Genomic DNA, 16,143 nt, shown 5'->3' with positions numbered 1-16,143 from the left:
GAGATTATTTTTGATTGCCGGGGTGGGACTATTCACTAGATTATGACTATAACAGAGATACCCCTACTACAGAACTGGAGTTATAGGACAGAAACTACTCCTTCAATAAAGTAAAGTAAAGTCCACATTTGTAAAGCGCACAATCACCCGTAAGGGTCTCTAGGCGCTGGGGGGCCGTCGGGAAGATTAAGCGAGCTATTGCCCAGAGTCACATGGTGCTGGGCTAACCTGCCGCCGGAGCCGGGGATCGAACCGTGGTCCCCAGATTCCAGCGTCAGTCGCCCTGGCCGCGGCGCCACACCTCTTCCACATAGAATCGAGGATTTAAACACACCAGAAATGGCACCACGCTTACTCTCAGTTCCATACTGACGGGAATCAGAACGTGTGCACAAGCTTTCTAAACTAACCAGGTGAGCATTTTGCAGGCAAACAAATAGCACCATTTAACTTTAATGAAATGCCCACTGTAACCTACGCCTGTCTGCTTTTAGATCCCTCGATAGCTACTCGAGAATATTTGACGTGCCAAGGTGCTGATTTATTTGTGCTCCTATGCATCGTACCCTCACTCATTCGGAGGTAAGCGCAGTGTAAATTACAAAGACAGAATGCTATATGTATCAAATTTTTTTTTTTTTCATCACCGGGCATTTTTAGATACATAGATAATCTTGTGTACCATTTTTCAACAATGCATAATTGCATGTTACATGCCCTACTGTTGAAGTACGTTATTTAAATGTGTCTCCAGTTTAGTCGAGCGTTTAAGAAAATAGACTACTGGTGTAGACACTGTGGTATACTTGATCTGGTCACCTAAGTATGTTGGTGAGACAAGAGCATTTAGTCATGGCTGTCAGTAGAGAGAGAATATTGCGGTGGCACCATGTTTTGTTACTAAATTTTAAAGAACACAGTGACAATGTTCATTCGATTGTCACATGTATTCCAGTAATCTGAATATACTCGGGATAGTATAACATTATTTTAATCCCAGACTTATGCATACTTCGTTTATTAGATATTTGTTTAACCAGACGGTGCACAAGTTCAATTTTCTTGGCTCCTTAAAAAGGAATTATATAAGTAAGCAATATTAATTTGACAACATTTTGAGAAGAGGTATTTTTCCTCTGTAAAAATCAACGCTCTTTTCCTTACATGGTGATTTGGGTTCCTCTCCTACCCACATTTTCGGGTCGAGATGTAATTTTTTTTCTTTTGGCTCCATATATCTTTTATTTTTCACACGGGTGCGTCTTTTACGTCCTTAAATATACTGATTAATTTTGTTGACAATGTTTAAATATTTATACACATTGTACATAATGGAATACTATTTGGTTTTACAATCAACCCCACGTCCTGAAGATGGTCTGACGGTCTCATCGCCAACACAGACCGAAACGTCGACTGCAACATCTATTTCTTTGTTCATTTGGAGGAATTATTTTCTGTTGTATCAGATTGTTTTCCTTTACCAACTCACAGAATAGATGTACACATAGGGCCTCATTAGGATGGCGGTGAATCCGCATCCTCCGGGCCGGAGGAAGCCACCGCCGGCCCGGAGGATGCGGATTCACTGCCGCGGCCACATCAAACACCCACCGCCAGATTAGGATGGCGGTGGGAATGTGGTGGGACCAGCGGCGGACGGCATGTCCGTCCGCCGCTGATCCGCGGGTTTTGCCGGGCCATTTGGTGGCGGTGTCTGCAAGACACCGTCAGCCAAATTAGGAAGCATGAGTAAACATGCTTTTCCGCCGTGGAAAAGCATGTGGACCTTTGCTTCTGGGGGGCCCTTGCGGGCCCCCAGGGTAAAGGGGAGGTGGGGGTGCACATGGGGGGTACCTATGGTACCCCCCTGCATTTGCATGCACAAAGCGGCAGGCACCGCACGGTGCCTGCCTCTTTGTGCATGTAAATGTGAAACATGCTTTTTTAACCTTGCAGCGGGTGCTGCTTCAAGCAGCACCCGCCGCAAGGTTAAAGATCCAGGATGTGACCGCCAGGGTGGCGGTCACATCCTAATTTGCATGGAGGGACCGCCGCTGCCCATGCGGACGGTCCCTCATCCACGGGGGTGGCGGACGGACGCAGGTCCGTCCGTCATCCTAATGAGGCCCATAGTTTCTTTGCAGGCAAATTCATGTCACCTCTAGAACTATGTCAGGTTGATTTCAACTTCATTTCCCTGGCCCTTATTTGTTCATATATTAAATATATGTTTTGTTTGAAGTAAAGTCTGCCCCGTGTATTACACTTTATGATTTTTTGACAGATGTCTGCTAAGTAAAATTATTCTTTCAATGCTAGATTGATCATCCGTTCACCACTAGTCAGGGTTGAACAGCAATAAATCCCTTTGAGATAATATCTCTGATATTCACTTACAAATAAAATCCCTCGTAGGAAAACCTTCACTTATTTCAAGTTTTATCGCCAAAGCCTCCAAGGGTACATTGGGTTTTCCCACTCCTTTTGATACAGCTTTTTAAAAGTGCCATTTACAAAATTGCAACTGAAAGTCTTGACTTTTTTTTTTATAATCAATTTTATTGAGTTTCCAATGTAACCAAACAAACCGCACCATTCAGGATTACATTGCATGGGAATAGTCCAGGGTAAGCACAACTCACATTGACATAAAAGGTGACATTCATGCAAATCAAAGGCCAAAATCCCTAGAAGCGTTCCATAGATCCAGCCGACCCACCTTAAAACTATATGACCCCCAACCACTTACCCCACATTCGGTGAAATTTCCGTGGGCATCCCCTGGCCACATAAATAGGTCGTTCTGGGGTGGCACACCAGTCCACCCCCTGCGCCAGCGTGCCAATGTTGGCGCTGTAGCCATCAGCCAATGGGCAGCGATATCCCTCTTTGCTACCACCAAGGCTGTGTTAAGAAAAAGCTTTTTGGCTCTGCTACCGTCCAGACCATCAGTTATGCCCAATAGAATACGTGTAGGAGCAAAAGGGACCTCCCAGCCCAAGACCTCAGTCTATTCTCCTGTTAAGGACTCCCGGTATCTCTGTATCGCGGGACAAAGCCACACCATGTGATAGAAGTCTGCACTGGGGTGGAAGCAGCGGATGCAAAGGGCATCCAACCGGAGCCCTGCGCTGTGAAGGTGCAGCGGTGTAAGATAGGCAGCATGCAGGAAGTAAATTTGGACCAACCGAAGCTGCTCCAAGACTGATTGTTTTGGGGGCCATCAAGGCATCTCTCCAGTCGGCATCCTCTAGTGCCCCAAGCCAGCCCTCCCACTTATCACGAAGGTGGGAGAGGGAGTTGGGGTTATTATTAGTGAGTCATGGGTACTGAGGTGCCGGGTTTTTAGGGACCCGGTGGTGCCAGGGGATAACACCCGAAGACCTCTGAGTTCTCCCTTGTTCCGGACCACAGAAACGCTGAGTCTTCTAGTCGCAGTCAGAGATCAAGTTTATTGGTAGCTACCAAGTAACACGTGTCCTAGAAGCACGACAAACACGGGTCATGTGTTCTCAGGAGACTGTTCGTTTTTACAGAACCAGCCTTCTCCTTATATACATAAATAATAGCTGCAAGCAAGAATTCTTGAGTTTATGATATGGCTGTAAACATATTTCTACAATAATACAAAGAGCGAAGTCATGTAAGCAAGCCCACATTTTAGATGTCCAGTTCGTGATAGATTACCAGCCAGACCCGGAACTCCCATCAGATATCGATGAAACACCAATAAAGGAAGGTACCACCCAGTCATAAAACTGGCCATAAACAAGGGATATGGACAGGTGCATGTTTGTAGAAAGCATGGTCTGTATGCAGTGAATGGTTTGAGGAATGTTATGTATTGATGCTATCGTATTTGGCCACTGGGCGAGGGGCTGCCCAAACAGGTTTGGCTGAAGGCAATGGAGTCAGTTGGGACAGGTCAGGGGGAAGTCAGGGAAGGTGGACGTTTCCTTTTAGATCAAGCTCGACCTTTAATTGACTTATCATGAGGGCAAGACGTAAGATGGATGTCGTTCACAAAATGGAGTCTAAGGGGTCGGGACGGAAACTACGATTTAGGGGTGTTGGCGACCCTCGACTATGACGCAAATGTATAAGAATGATGTCCTAATCATTATCGGTTCGTAGACACCAAATTCGTCATGGTACGTTGATATTTTGTGACACGGGTATTGGACCTCGATATCGGGATAACAGGGTCCAGATTTTCAGAACCACAGACCCTCCTTTTGCCCTTATGTAAGGCAATAATTCATGTTAATCTGAGTCCAAATCTGTATGAAGGAATTCGTGGAGATGCTGCTGTAACATCACTCTGTTGCTCAGTTCGTCCCTTGACACAGGCTTCCGTACACATGAAGTAGCACAGAGGCCACAGAGTGCAGGAGCGCACTGTACACACAGGCAGAACATAAACAGAAGTGCTAAGATCATTCCAATGAAGATCAGTGTTTTCCATCCCCAGGCAGTGATCAGTCCCCAGAACCACCCTAGCAAGGACCAATCTCCTCTTTCCACGTGAAGGGAACCAGATATTTTGTGTAGTTTAGAGATGGCTTGGTACACTGTCGGTGCGTTATCAGGGATGAAAATGCAACAACTAGATTGGATCACTCTACACACACCACCACGATCGGCGAGTATGATATTTAGGGCAACTCGGTTCTGAAGGGTCATAAGTCGATCCGACTGAAGCTCGGTCGTCAAATTGCCAAGTGCTCCGGCCGTTGTGATCACGGCGGATTCGACTATCCTTGATAACCTGCGAATATTCCTGCTGTTCACCATAGGCCCCCAAAATGGCAGAAAACCCTTTGCGAAGTCAGCGAATTCCTGACCCGCGGTGTCGTCGTTACTCACGACATCTCTAGCTGTCCTTGTCCGATGGTAATCTGCTCGGGCCGTGTAGGTGGGAGGCAGCAGAAATGAGATGAAACACGTGCCTGAGAAGTCAGGGGACAACCATGTATAGGCTTGGTCGTGGCAGACGAAATACGTGCCTTTGGCTGCCAAGAGTATAGGGGAAGTTCGGGAAGCGAACACATATGTTTCCGTGCATACGCTCTTTCCTAATTGTGCTTTGGGATCCCTACCAATACCTTGTAAACATAAGTGACCTCGGTGGGGTACTATCCAAACTGGGCGGGATTTCTTCGCTGTCTGGCTCTTACTCAGGTAAACCCCATATTTAGTTACGTTCCAACGAGTGTATGGAGTGAGTTCATCTTTGGGGATCGTTAGATATGTGTCGAACTCTCTACTCATGTTTCTTATCCCTGCCACTAGTGCCTTGTTGTTAGAATCGCTTTCAATGGAACCAGTTGGGTATGGTTCTAGGGCGAACAGGAACATCGTCTGGAAAGCCCACAGAGAACCATAATAACTGAATGGCAGGATGAAGTATGGGATACCCTTATCAGTCGTGTGCGGCATGAGTCCGCATATCCAACAGTTTGAAGTGTTCATTATGGACTGGTGTTGGTGTAGGAGTTGAATAAATGAGTTATTTACAAATTCGAGTCTTCTGGCAGACTCGTGTTCAGGTAGAGGGTGAAAGGAGTGTGGAGAGAGAGTGGGAGGAGGCGTTGGCCGGGTGTCATTTTGGAATAAGGAAACTTGAAATACGAGCAGAGCATAACCAGTCGAGAACATTACTATGCTACACAGCATTAAAACACATATTAAAAATCTTCTTCTGGACAGTATGGTACACAATTGTCTTTCAAAGTTCGTGAATCTGGCAGGTCTCTCTACCCTTGGAAACTCCATCCTCTACTTGCTGCCCGCGGTGGTAGGTTGATTCTGCCAGGGAGTGCGCTCCGTTCAGTCCAGGGTAACTCCCTCGGACCAACCAGAACCGTTAACCTAAAACTTCCCCGGTTGCACTCCCCACACTTCAACCGCGACCCTAGCAGCGGAACCGGATGGCGGTTCGAAAATCAAAAATGAGCTAGTTCCCTGGGACGAGAGAGCTGAAAAATCAAAAAAATAGTTCTTAGGGGAAAAGAAATCACATTAGTTTGCTCTTTTATTAGTCTCTGGGGTTAGATCTCAAGTTGTACCGTCGTTTCCCAGGTACGGAAGTGTCTTCAAACAATGTCTCAGGTTCGGTAGTGTCCAACTGCATAGACAGTGACACAAGTCCTTGCAAAATATGATCACTCTCCTTTTCGGTGCCAGTCTCTTTTAAACGTGCATCGCTGAAAGGGATGAAACGAGGTATGGATTCTGTTTCAGAGTCGGCAAGTCCTTTATTGACCCACTGGTCGTATGGAAGGGGCAGAGGGACCCGTTTACAATGGGTCCCGTGCACCCAGTTCTTTTTGCCTTTCACCTGAACAGCAGACCTCGTGGAAAGAAGTACCAGGTATGGTCCGGTCCACCTCGGCTGTCCGTTGTTTGTGCGCTGGAAATTCCGCCAGGACCCAAGTGCCGGGTTCGATGGTATGACCTGGATCGTCAGAGGCTGGCGGAGAGCAACTGTGAACCTGTTGGTGTAAAACACGCAATTTAGCTGTCAATTCGCACAAATAGTCAAGCAGTACGAGGTGTTCTATTTCGCTAAGTTTCTTTGGCCTTGGCACGCCCCAGACGTTGGCTGGGCGGCCAAACACTATCTCGTGAGGGCGAAGTCCTAATCTGGAATGGACAGTCATCCTAGTTGACAAGAGTGCTAGGGGCAAGGCGTCAGGCCATTTAAGACCTGTACTGGCTTGGATCTTGGCTAGCTTGAGTTTCAACGTGCCATTGTAGCACTCTACTAATCCAGCTGATTGGGGGTGATTTGCAGCGTGGAACTTCTGGTGTATGCCTAGACACTCACACACTCTCTTCATCACGCGTCCTACGAATTCACTTCCATTATCACTCCAGACAATTCTAGGCATACCAAATCTAGGGAAGAACTCTTTGACAAGGCCTTTGGCAGTTGTCAAGGCGGTATTGTCCTTAAGGGGGTACGCTTCCACCCACCTGTAAAAGGCGCAAACAACAACGAGCACATACTTTAGATTGTTGCACCTCTCCATGTGGATGAAATCGAGCTGCAAAACCTCGAACGGATACGTTGGAGGCGCAAAATGACCAGCTGGAGTTGGAGTTCCTCTACCGGGATTGTGTTTTAGACATAACATACAGTTTCTGACCACATTCTCTGCATATTTTGGGATATTGCTATTGTGCCATACTGGGGCCAATAGTTTACATATTCCTTTTGAACTGATGTGCGCAATGCCGTGAGCCATCGTTACTACTGCAAGTACGTATGCATTAGGTAATAGCCATCGCTGGTGTTCCGACAATTCGACCCAACAAACATTCGCATCTAGTCTACCCTTACTTTCTCTCCACTCATTCAACTCTTTCTCAGTTGCCTCGGCTTGTAAAGATTTCACGCTTTCAATGGTGTCTTCACACATTCCCACATCAGCAATCCATATAGCGGGACCCGCAACATACATCCGACTCATTGTGTTCCTTGCAGTCTCTTTCGCAACCTCGTCTGCAAATGCATTCCCGCGGCCAACATCGTCCTGAATCTTTTTGTGTGCACTGCATTTCATAACGGCAACTTGTAGGGGCAAGGTCAGTGACTCAAGGAGTTCATTAACTAGCGGACCATGTTGTATCTTTGCGCCATGTGATGTAAGGAAACCACGTTCTCGCCACAATCTCCCAAAACTGTGAGCCACACCAAAGGCGTACTGGCTGTCAGTGTACACATTCACTCGCTTTCCTTTTGCTAACACACATGCTCTGGTAAGTGCAATAAGTTCTGCCGCTTGTGCAGAATGGTGGGAAATACGCGCGGTTTCTATAATGGTGTGTAATGTTGTTACGGCATATGCTGCAGTCGTGTCACCATTCGGCAGCTTGAAACATGAACCATCAACCCATAAAGTGTCATTGCATTCAAGAAGGGGAGTGTTCTGTAAGTCTACTCTCCCTTTTGTCTCTTCTTCTGTCCTAAAGCAGCAGTCATGTTTATCCATCTCGTCTGTTTCTGTCGGGATGGGTAATAGCGTGGCGGGGTTAAGTGTATCACACCTCTTTATGTGGATGTGACTTGCTAACAGTGTAAGTTCGTAACTCGATAGTCGAGCGCTAGTAAGATGTTGTGTCTTCGTCCTGTTTAGCAAAATGTCTACTGCATGTGGAACCATAACGATCAGAGTATTATTCATGACTAATCCAGCAGACTGTCGAATGCAGACAGCTGCTGCGGCGGTAGCCCTCAGACAACTTGGTAGGGCTTTAGCCACAGGGTCTAGAGTTGCCGAAAAATACGCGCATGGGCGCTGTTTGTCCCCAAAGGTTTGTGTTAAGACTGATAATGCACAACCTTCCTTCTCATGGACGTATAATGTAAAAGGCTTACTGTAGTTGGGGTTTCCCAACACAGGAGCCGAACACAATGCATCACGCAACTCGTGGAAACTCGTCTGACAATCTTCAGACCAGGGCATAGGATTGGGCGTGTCTTTACAGAGTAGCGCCAGCAAGGGTTTAGCTAGTAGTGAGAAATTCGGTATCCATTGTCTACAGTACGATGTAATGCCCAAGAAGGCTCGAACCTCTCTCTGTGTCTTTGGGGCACTCAGTTCTGCTATTGCCTGCATTCTTTCTGGCGTCAGTCTCCTTCCCTCCTTCGATAAGATGTGACCTAGGTAGGTTACTTCTTGTTGACAAAATTGTAGTTTGGAGAGAGAGACTTTGTGCTTCATGTCACATAAGTGACGCAACAATGACAGTGTAGCTTGTTTGCAAATTTCTTCAGTGTCTGCGGCGATCAGCAGATCGTCGACATACTGAATCAGAGTTGACCCATCTGGTAGAACAATGGTGTCTAGTTGTGTTTTCAGGGCCTGACTGAATATTGATGGGCTTTCGCAGTAGCCTTGAGGAGCGCACTTGAAGCGGAAGCTTCGTCCTCCTAAATTGAAACCGAAAAGATCTCTACTCTCCTCGGCAATCGGGATGCTGAAGAAAGCGTTCTTCAAATCGATCACCGAGAACCAATTTGCTGAAGCTGGAACCATTGTCAATAAAGCAGTAATGTCGGGGACAACTGGAAACTGTGGGATAACTACCTTATTCACTTCTCTGAGGTCGATCACGAACCTGTATACAGGCGGTTGTGAGGATCAGTACGTTTTAAGATGGGCAAAACTGGACTGTTACAAACATTTCCTGTTGTTTCTTCGATGACGTCTTTATCAATCAGGTCATAAACAATCGTCAATAACGCTCTTTCACATTCACCAGATATCTTATATTGGGGAATACGTGGCAACCTAATGTTGGCTCTCAAAGTTATGACATACGGTGCTATTTCCAAACGACCTACATCATTAGAACCATTAGCCCAAAGTATATCGGGAAGTGATAACAATTCAGTTGGAATATTTTCCTTTGACAAATACATCGGAGAAACGACCTTCTTGCCTAAAGTGAGTTGTACTCCCAAGGGGGAACAGTACAAAGTCGCATACAACCTTTTTAGTAAATCCAAACCTAACAAGTTTTCACCGCAACCTGTCGTCAAAATGAGGGGTGCTTCTAATTCGCATGGGCCAATAGAAAGGGATATAGGACTAGAGATCGGGTTTCTAACAGGGGCGCCAGAGAAACCTACTGAGACATTCATTTCGCCAGACAAAGGTGCGCCAGGAAGTTTCGAGTGCATAATAGAACTTTTTGTACCACCAGTATCCAGCAGAAATGGCTCTGACACTCCTGAGGTAATCACCTCGACATAAGGTCCATTCTGATCTACTGGAACTGAAACAACTCCCTCTCTTTGTCCATGGCTGTCCTAGCAATCATTACCCTCATCTTCGTGTTCGGTGTAATAGTCGTCAGCATAGTACTGGGCTGACTTGGACGATGCATTATTCTGTTGGTCAAAATCTGTTCATGGAATTCTGAGGTGGAAAAGAAGTTGTATTCTGAGTGAGATTTCCACGGCCCCTACCTCTAGGGGCTTGCGGAACACCTCTTCCCCTTACACCTGAAGAACCGTTTAAACGTCGCGCAAGAGCCGGACAATTACCTTTAAAATGACCCTCTTCCTTGCAATACGCACATTGATTCGGGCCATACGTAGGACGCTGATGGGAAAACTCGTTTCCTTGCGCGTTTCTCGAATACTGCTGTTGTGGTTGATAATTGGGCTGACTAGCCGTGCGAGGCGGATAGGCCTGCTGGAGAAGAACCTTAGTTTTCAAATCTTTCGTCTTCTTATCTGCTTTATCTAGCTCGTCTTTACGCCTATTTTCATAGTACTGGGCTGTAGCTAAAATCTGCGCCGACGTAGAGACAGCCCAAGCACTCTCCAAATCTTTCAGTTTGTTACATAGTTCAGGAAGCAAATTATGTACGAACTTGTCTACAAACAATCTTTGGCCACCCTCGGTAGCCATATCTTGACCACTATGATCGGTGAAAGTTTCCTCAAATCTCGTGAAGAAGTCAGACACATTCTCATCTTTCTTTTGCTTACATGCCGATAGCTTGTCCCAGTTTACGCGTACTTCAGGCATTATCGTTTTCATGTACGCTATAATCCTACCGGGAAGTTCAGCTATTAACGGCTCAGGTTTAAAACCACCGACTTGTCTAGCATCTGTAGTCGCAATGTTCGCCCACGAGTCACCTAGTTCCTGATCGTGATCCGGATGACGGATTTTGCTCCATAAAGGATGTGGAACAACGTTCCCAAACAACATGTCTACATCCGCTAAATTCATTATACATGAGCTTGCAGTTTGCGATAACTCCTTATAATACCCAGTGGGGTTTTTACGAGGGTCAGGTAGTGACTGCTTGAGTGCCAACACTTCCGATCTTTTCCAGGGGACATGTACCCATACACGCTGGAAATGGGGCAGAATTGGCGGTACTGCATTCGCATCACCTTCCCTCCAAACCGGAGGAACCTCTCTCATGGGGTACTGTCTCGCTCTCTTCCTACTAGACGTACCACATTCAGATGATGACCCAGAATTACCACCCGAATTTCGATATGATAATAGTATCCCGACTGCTTTTTCGACATCGGGACCTATGATCATGCCTTCCCCAAATTTAAATCGTATATTACACAACTCTCGAGCGTTGCTCTCTTGACCATTATCTTCCAAATCCTCACACAGAAAGACACACATCTGTTCAAAAACATATCTTTGCGTCGGTTCATCCCATTGACGGAAAACGTTCATGACAGACTCTACGTCATATCTCGCTGTATCCATAGCCCAATTCCGTGCTAACTTATTCAGTGATTCCCTCTCTTGATAATCAGGCATTTGGCTTCGTGATTGTCTTGGTCCCGTATTAGGGGTCGTTTTAGGCGACCGAAAAAGTGGTGAAGGAATGTTAGTAGCAATGCTGGCCATTTTATGCCAGACGAAAGGTGAAAGCGGAGGAATAACTGATGGCAGAACAGAGTCACGCAAAGTAGGAACAGAAGGATTCGTAGAGCGAGTATCAGAAGAAATAGAAGGTGTGCTAGGCGAAGTTGTAGGAGGAACAGTAGGAGAAATAGATGTAATGGGTGAGCCTTGAGGAGGCTGCACCAGAGAAATAGAAGCCAGTTGAAGAGCAGCTGGTGAGTGCTGTAAAGGAGCCGGCATAACAGCTACCAGAGGTGCAACTAAAGGTTGCGGAGGTGCTGTGGCATTTTGTGCATAGGGCGGTGGCGAACTTAGCAGATGTGCCATTAATGGATCCTTTTCACGCTCTTTTATTGTTTCTCGCTGAGGAGATTGTAAAACAGGATAGCATTTATCTATTGCCATTTTACGTTGCCTGTGCAACTGCTCACTTATTTGTTCTTCTTCATTGTCTTTAAATTTTATTGCGGCTTGCATTACTGAAATACCTCTTTCTCTCTTATTTTTCTTTTCTAATTTAATTTCTTTTTGTTTGGCCTCTTTACGCCATAAGCGGAAAGAGTCAAACATCGCCGGCCGGGCTTTCTTCTTGAACAATTTGACCTCTAGATTATCTAAGATTTCTGAGTCAAAACTACCATATTGGGGCCACTTTAAAACACCATCCTTACGGGTGTATTTTATCCACACTTCATTATATGTGATAGGACCTACGCCATGCTTCACATAGAGCTCATACGTTGGAGTTCCAATCGGAGGAACCGGACAGGAATCCTCTAATCTGGAGTCCTTACTATAACCAAGACAAAACAAGTTTCCAAGTCTGCTAAAACCAGGCATCTTCGCTCACTAGTCTAGCTTCAAACTTCAAAAGATTATCTGTTACGATATTTCTCGTGAAAACACAAGTCCTTCGGCTTTGGGGCTTGCAAGTACCAAATCAAGTCGTATCTCAAGGATACCAAAAACTAAGGACTGGGAGAGGCTCCACTTATACTTAACTGAAGTATTTGAAGATCGGCGTCGTCGCTAGAAGACTCGTCTATCGTTTCGCTCTACCAAGGATCACTGGGTCCAAAACAAGGCGATAGTCAGGGCAGCGGTCCTTCGTAGCCGTCGGGACGCGGGGAACCTCGCAGCAAAGACCTTCGGAACCACGTCGACATACAGGGGTCGCTGAAGTGGCTGGCCGTCCTCCGGAATTTTCACACGAAGTTCCTCACGAACATCTGGCTTGGACCGTCGCCGCTTGATACCGCCCCGAGTTGGGCGCCAACTGAGGTGCCGGGTTTTTAGGGACCCGGTGGTGCCAGGGGATAACACCCGAAGACCTCTGAGTTCTCCCTTGTTCCGGACCACAGAAACGCTGAGTCTTCTAGTCGCAGTCAGAGATCAAGTTTATTGGTAGCTACCAAGTAACACGTGTCCTAGAAGCACGACAAACACGGGTCATGTGTTCTCAGGAGACTGTTCGTTTTTACAGAACCAGCCTTCTCCTTATATACATAAATAATAGCTGCAAGCAAGAATTCTTGAGTTTATGATATGGCTGTAAACATATTTCTACAATAATACAAAGAGCGAAGTCATGTAAGCAAGCCCACATTTTAGATGTCCAGTTCGTGATAGATTACCAGCCAGACCCGGAACTCCCATCAGATATCGATGAAACACCAATAAAGGAAGGTACCACCCAGTCATAAAACTGGCCATAAACAAGGGATATGGACAGGTGCATGTTTGTAGAAAGCATGGTCTGTGTGCAGTGAATGGTTTGAGGAATGTTATGTATTGATGCTATCGTATTTGGCCACTGGGCGAGGGGCTGCCCAAACAGGTTTGGCTGAAGGCAATGGAGTCAGTTGGGACAGGTCAGGGGGAAGTCAGGGAAGGTGGACGTGTCCTTTTAGATCAAGCTCGACCTTTAATTGACTTATCATGAGGGCAAGACGTAAGATGGATGTCGTTCACAAAATGGAGTCTAAGGGGTCGGGACGGAAACTACGATTTAGGGGTGTTGGCGACCCTCGACTATGACGCAAATGTATAAGAATGATGTCCTAATCATTATCGGTTCGTAGACACCAAATTCGTCATGGTACGTTGATATTTTGTGACACGGGTATTGGACCTCGATATCGGGATAACAACAGGGTCCAGATTTTCAGAACCACAGTATATTCTGGAAATCCCTCCCCCCCCCTTTCCCCAAGTCACCAGTCATAATCTGCACCTCCGGCAGACTGTCCTCCGGCAAGGAGGTACCATCTGGGATGTATGAGAGAAGGGCATGGCACAGCTGCAGGTAGCGGAAAAGTTGGGAGGGGTGGAGCGAATACCTAGCCTGCAGGTCTTGAAAGGAGCGCAAATGGGTACCACTCAAGACATCGCCCAGCAGGGATATCTCAAGGAGGTCCCACTGCCGGAAGCCGCCAGGGATGCCACCCCCCAGAGCCGGGTACCACACCACAGGGGGGTATATTGCGTCAGCCAGCCCGACCAGCGAGTATGGCGCAATGAGGCCCGCCAAGCCAGGAACACCCCACGAGTAACCTCAGGGAGAGCCAGAGGGACAGCCGCAACATAGAGCATCCCCTGGAGGGAGGCGAAGCCCAGAGTGTGCAGTTCCAGGCGCTACGCCGGATCGGACCATCCGCCGTTAAACCAGTCGTGAAGCTTGAGTAGTCGGGTCGCTAAATAATACAAATTGAGGCTGGGCAGACCAAGACCTCCGTCAAAAGGTGGAATGCGGCACTGGGCCAGGGCCAGCCTGGGCATCTTCCCCCCTCATAGAAACTTCGCAATCAGACCATCCATCTACCGGAACCAAGACCTGGCGAACAAGAGATGTGTGGTTTGAGGCATGTAGAGAAAACGGGGTAAAATCGTCATTTTGAAAAGGGCTATCCTTCCCAAAGGGTTTAGGGGTAGAGTACGCCATTTCAAGAGATCCGCACGGACCCGCTTGACCAGCGGGGTGACATTGAGCGACCATGCAAGTTCGGGGAGAAGTGCCACCCAGATCCCCAAGTACTTGAAGGTCTGCCGTCGAAGGGGGATCGTTGACTGCCAATCAAAGCACTCCCGCGATACGTGCAGGGGGACCAACACGGACTTAGCCGGGTTGAGCCGTAGGCCAGAGGTACATTCGAAGAGGCTAAGCGTCCGAAGGCATCGGGGTCCCGTCTGGGCTGGGTCAACCAAAAACAGCAGGATGTCATCTGCATAAAGTGCGATTTTGTCCTCAAAGCCGGGCCACCGCCAGCCCTTGAGGGAGTGGTCACCACGAATAGGGAATGCAAGGGACTCCATAGCCAGAGCGAAGAGAATCGTAGAGAGGGGGCATCCCTGTCGCGTACCACGGCGTTCTGACTTTATCATTAAAGAGGATTTTAAGTTCTGTAGTAGGGGATCTCTGTGTATAGTCATAATCTAGTGAATAGTGCGTGGACCCCGGAGCAATCAAAAATAATCTCTTAAGTTGTCAAAAAATGCAGAACTGCAAAGACACTTAAGAGAGAATTTAAAGACAGATAATGCAGCCTATATCCACAGGCTACACTGTCCAGTACTTCAACTAGAATTTCCACCAAAAATCCACAAACAGCACAGCCTGTCCAGTTTTCTCCCTAGAGACAAAATCTCCTTTTACCAGTAAAAGCCTCTGGAATGATAGAAAGAAATGGACAGACAAGCCCCATAGGCTGCCATTATGTGGCTCAGAACAGGATACTGTGCCTTTAAGAGAACTCTCCTGAACTCTCTCAGTATCCCAGAATGCACAGCAGGTCCAACTTACTTTCAGTTCTTTTTTCCGGCTCCTGCAAGCAGGACCCTGGAGCATTGAGCTCTCCCTTTAAAGGGTTTATTTGGTGATTTTTTTCACTTTTCTAGTGTTGTAGTGCTTTTATTAAAGTACTAGGCCCTTTTTTCTTCCCTGTGGGTGCCCTGTATTGTCAAAATGCCTGGCTTATTTGACAATTGCCCAGAGTGTGATGGGAAGAAGGCCAAATCCGACCCACATGGAGTCTGCATCGTCTGCCTTCCCTCCTCTCATGTCCCAGAGGAGTGTGACATCTGCCAGACCTTCTCAGCCAGGACCCTGAGAGAAAGGATGAAGATAAGGCTCCAAGGCCTCAAGGACAGACGTCGTAAGGCACAAGGTGGGTCAGGGCATGATTCATCTGCCCATGCTGAGGCCTCTGGGGGGCTCCCCAGGGGCAGGAAATCCAGCTAGCGTCCCCACCCTCCGCCAGCGTCGATTGCGTCGACTGCGGCGTCGAGGGGGATGACAGCAGTCTGTTCCCCATCTCCCCAGGGCTCTGGGGAGAAGCGGCATCGACGACCGACGTCGAGGGAGCTGAATAGACCGCCGTTGACGTCATTGTCATCTTCATCAACATTGTCGGCGTCATCGTCGAAAAAAGGCCTGGCGTCAAGGGGATCCTCGACGTCGAGGAGGACTTTGAAGGCCTGTCGTCGTTTGCTGTCGAGGAGGCGTTCGCCGTCGAGGAGGCGTTCGCCGTCGAGGAGGCATTCGCCGTCGAGGAGGCGTTCGCCGTTGAGCCGACGACGCCAGTCGGCGTCGAGAAGACGTTCCTCGACGTCGAGTCGGCGTACTTTGACGCCAAGGAAGCACAGGAGGAGTCCTGGCGCTAGGAGGTCACCGATTGGTTCTCCATCGCCTCCGCCAAGGAAGAAGAGAGTCACTGGGCTCGGTGTACTCAGTGGTGTATACACC

The 16,143-nt window shown here is 47.5% G+C and overlaps 1 protein-coding gene across 5 annotated transcripts in view; it reads left to right on the top strand.

The window, feature by feature from the left end:
- Window positions 1-16,143, top strand: part of LOC144768719 (up-regulator of cell proliferation-like) — a 583,220-nt gene that overhangs the window by 517,702 nt on the left and 49,375 nt on the right. The window contains exon 1 of one of the 5 annotated variants that reach the window (XM_078652594.1): window positions 379-582. The exons of the other annotated variants lie outside the window; for them this stretch is intronic. The gene's annotated coding sequence lies outside the window, so the exon portion shown is untranslated. Of the gene's footprint in view, window positions 1-378; window positions 583-16,143 lie in introns of those variants that run through there. 5 annotated transcript variants of the gene reach the window in all.

This window comes from Lissotriton helveticus, chromosome 7 (genome assembly GCF_964261635.1).
Source record: "Lissotriton helveticus chromosome 7, aLisHel1.1, whole genome shotgun sequence".
Taxonomy (NCBI): domain Eukaryota; kingdom Metazoa; phylum Chordata; class Amphibia; order Caudata; family Salamandridae; genus Lissotriton; species Lissotriton helveticus.
This window is presented reverse-complemented; position numbering and strand designations above follow the sequence as displayed.